This window comes from Elephantulus edwardii, unplaced genomic scaffold, assembly GCF_000299155.1.
Source record: "Elephantulus edwardii isolate Elephantulus edwardi_28Jun2011 unplaced genomic scaffold, EleEdw1.0 scaffold00071, whole genome shotgun sequence".
NCBI classification, from domain to species: Eukaryota; Metazoa; Chordata; class Mammalia; order Macroscelidea; family Macroscelididae; genus Elephantulus; species Elephantulus edwardii.
Genome location: NW_006399821.1, coordinates 15,637,801 through 15,642,204, shown reverse-complemented (window position 1 = coordinate 15,642,204; position 4,404 = coordinate 15,637,801). Strand labels below are relative to the sequence as shown.

The window sequence follows — 4,404 nt, the reverse complement described above, 5'->3', positions numbered from 1 at the left end:
GTTGATCTCACAGGAGGAGATTTCCCATCCTTCATTATATATACTTTTAAAATTTTGTTATAGTTCTTAGGTAATGCTGAGTCAACTTTGACTCATGACAACACTGTGTATAACACAACAAACCATTCTCCTAATCTAATGTTGTGGTCCTGGTATTTCTAGTGTCTTCCAGGTTAAGAGTTTGGCTGTTAAGCACAAGCTCAGTGGTTAGAACTCACCAGCCACTCTTATGGAAAAAGGTGAGGCAGGTAATTCCTAAGGTTTGCAGCCTCAGAAACCTTATGGTGCAGTTCTACTTTTTCCTATATGGTCACTATCAATGAGGACCAACTCAACAACACCGAGTTGAGTTTCAACCTAAGACACTCACCTTCCAGAATTATGTTAGGCAACACTTAGTTATGCATGGTTCCCATCAGCTAATTTTCAGGGGAAATTGCCAATCTTTGTTTTCTAACCAATCATTGTTTAGAAACACCACTGAAAACTGTCCACCATGCATGACTTTGTTGGTATTTGACATATTGATGGCACACAGCAACACACAAGCCACCACACAATGACCAACTGACGATGGGAAGTGGACATTTAACCTTACACTTACTATTCAGATGTCAACAAGAGTATCCTCCTGAGCCATAACAAGACAAATAGATAACCTTGTCTCTATTTGAATGGTTTCCCAACGTGGTCAGTGTTTGGTGGAGCTCCAAGTTGTAAAACAGGTTTGGAAGCAGGAGTGGCATCCACTTCCTAAACCACATGCCTCTGGAAACTCTATGAACTTGAAGAAATGATAATAGTTATGGAAAGACATTATGTCTTTTGTTCATAGAATCGCTATGAGTCGTGCTTGACTCTACGGTAGTCAACAACAACAACATTTGAAATTTGGATCATTTATTTTCATCAAAAACTTTTTAAACTACTTTATTTTTTAAAAAATATTGCTTTAAAATGCTATATGTAGAGATCACTGTGAAGGCTTCGGGAACACTTCATGAGAACAAGGTGGTGGCGCGCTGCCTGCTCACCCCCAAGTATCCGACTCCACTGCTTTACCACATGCGCATCTTCTCCCCCGACCCTTCTGGTACTTTGTGTCACAGCTGAAGAAGCTGAAGAAGTCTTCTGGGGAGACTGTATAAGGTGGGCAGGTTTTCGAATCCCCCTTGAGCGCGAAGCACTTTGGCATCTGATTGCACTATGACTCCCGCAGTGGGACCCACAACATGTACCGGGAGCACAGGGACCTGACCACCACAGGCGCCGTCACCCACTGCTACCATGACGTGGGTGCTTGGCGTCGTGACCGGGCCCACTCCATTCAGGTCATGAAGGTGGAGGGGATAGCAGCCAACAAGTGCCGCCGGCCTGCAGTCAAGCAGTTCCATGACTCCAAGATCAAGTTCCTATGTTGCTGAGTCCTGCGTCGCCAGCACAAGCCACAGTTCACCACCAAGCGGCCCAACACCTTATTCTAGGCACAGCACCTCTCCCTCATCCCAGTTTGCAAAAAAAAAAAAAACCACCTTCGGGATTGGGGAAAAAATGCTATCTGTGAGAAGAGTATTGAATGTACCATGGACTGCCAAGAAAACAAACAGATTCATCCTAGAGAGGGTTAAACCAGGCTACTCCTTGGAGGCAAAGATTCTGGGGCTTCGTCTGACATACTTTGGACATGTTGCAAGGAGAGACAGGTCTTTGGAGAGGGACATCATGCTGCGTAGAGTAGAGGGACAAGGCAGGAGGGGAAGACCCTCTATGAGGTGGATTGATTCAGTAACTGGGGTAATTGGGATGGGTGTGTCAGAGGCAGTGGGATTGGCACAGGATAGAGCAGGGTTTAGGGCTGTTGTACATAGGGTCGCTATGAGTCGCAAACGACTCGACGGCACATACAACATCTGCAGCAGTGGCATTCACTTCTGAAATAGCTTGCCTCTGGAAACCCTATGAACTGGGAGAAACGATGAAAGTTATACAAGTGCACTTAACAACAACAACAACATATGTACTTTTTCGCATTCTGAGTTTTTTTTAGCAGACCCTTAAACTTTGTACCTGAGGTTAAGTTCCCTACTTGCCTTGTCAGAGTCCCAGCTGGCCCTATCATTGAAATGAAAAATGAGGTTTCCCTAAGGAATATCTGAAAAGAATAGGAAATATGATTGTGCCATAAAATTGTGTTTTTACAATTTTATGCGCAGTCTGCCTATATTATTAAATTGTGGGTGTGCAGTACAAAAATTAAAGATATTCCTGTACTTTCTCAACCTATGCAGACCCACACGCTTCTCACTTGACCTTCTTCCTGGCTCTTCCTTGCTACCTAATACTTATCAGTTCTCCACTTTCACTCTGCTCACAACCCAAACACTTAATCTGCTAACTCTCTCCAGTTCTGTATTTACTTTCTGTGGGTGAAGGTCATGTGGCCTAAACAGTTCTTTCTTTTGCCAGTTCCTTCACCTTCCCAACAACTTGATTTAACTCCCTGCTCAACTTGCATACCAAAACCTTGCTTACCCTGGCCATGAAGAAGTCCCTTGGAGTAATTCCTATACACAGCATTCATGTAGTTATTATGCTTGGAAGCTACAAGCTGATCATTATGTGCAGCCAGGCTGAAAAACCACTGATTTAGGCAAATGCCATTATAGTAGATTCATCATGGAAAGTAAGAAGTAAGAGAGTGTGTGTGTGTGTGTGTGTGTGTGTGTGTGTGTGTGTGTGTTGGAAAAAGAGAGAAAATATTTATGTTTTTTAAATATCCTTGAGTCAGTTAAGTGTTTCAGGTCCTCTTTGATTTCAGCAAATGCACATCACAGGCTATTCACAAACATCATGTAAGGGGGGGAAACTCCGAATATATATGAATGAAATATAATGTAAATGAAAGTCTGTATAAAATGCAATGTGCATGCATAAAACACAACATATATGAATGATAACAAATACTAAAGAAAATCCATCTATAGACAATCCTGATGCAGGACTTTCCTGATTTTAAACCACAAAATATTCCTTTGTTTTGTTCAAATGACTGCCCTTGGTCTATGTACAGATTGCAAATAAGTGTAATTAAGTGTTCTGGAATTCACATTCTTCACAATGATATCCATAACTCATCATGATTCACACAGTCAAATGCCTTGACAAATCAATAAAACGCAAGGAAACACCTGTCTGTAACTCTCTATTTTCAGCCTAGATCCATCTGATATCAAGACATCCTTTTTTCCACGTCCTTTTTGAATCCAGATTGAATTTCTGATACCACCTTGTTGATGTACTGCTCTAACAATTTTATAACCGTTTTGATCAAAATTGTACTTTTGTGTAACAAAAATTATATCATTCAATTAAATCTACATTTGGTTGGATTACTTTTTTTCCCCCTGAATGGGTATAAATATGGATCTCTTCCACCCAGTTGGCCAGATAATTGTTTTCCAAATTTCTTGGCTTAGATGAGTGAGTATTCCTGGTGTTGAATCATTTGTTGAAACATCTTAGTTGTTATCCCATGAATCTTTGAGGTCTTATTTCCCCCCCAACGCTATCCATGAAGCTCAGATTTCTTTCTTCAGTACCATTAGCTCTTGTTTGTATATTATTTGAGTCAATGTTTGCAAAGCAGATTGGTTTGTCATTCAATCATTCACACACATTTTGTTTTATAATATTTATTACAATGTCCACACTGGAATCACACTTGCCACTTCTTTGTAATTCTTATTTCCATTAACACTTCTATCCTGCCCTTGAGACATTATCTCTTTGATCTTTTGCTATATCATTAAAAGGCTGAATGTAGAACAATTCCTTTTAATACAGTAATTCTGTGCATTCTTTCCATCTTCTATTGATGCTTCCTAGGTCTTTCAATCCTTTTCCCAATATTGCAATGTGAAGCTTGACATTTTTTAAATTTCTTTTAGCTTGAGAAATGTCAAGTGTGTTGGTCACTTTTAATTTTCAACCTAGAGTTTGTGTCTAGTTGTCTCTGCATGTTTTGAGAAAGTATTTTAGTCTTAACAAGCTACCTTCGGAATATTCTCTTCATCTCTTTTACGTCATCATTTCTTTAAAAGCAAGTTTCAGAGTCTATTCAGACAACTATTTTTGGGGGGTGTGTCTGTGTGTGTGTTTTCTTTCTTTATTCCTTGAATTTTAATTATCTTTGGCTTTCTTTGTACGCAATGTCCTTGATATTGATGGCACAACTCATCTGGTCTTCCATCATTACTGTTCAGTATATCAAGTCTATTCTTTTTTTAAAAAAAATTATTAAATTTTATTAGTTTTAATGAACATTTACAGGGATTTTGGGTTTTCATTCCTTCATTGCTGCACCATTCTCTCTACCCTCCTCCCCAGTTTGTTCTTCTTCCCCCG

The 4,404-nt window shown here is 39.9% G+C and overlaps 1 pseudogene; it reads left to right on the top strand.

Moving 5' to 3' along the window:
* Positions 1-957: 957 nt before the first annotated feature.
* Positions 958-1,484, top strand: LOC102849758 (annotated as a pseudogene).
* The last annotated feature ends 2,920 nt before the right edge of the window (positions 1,485-4,404 follow it).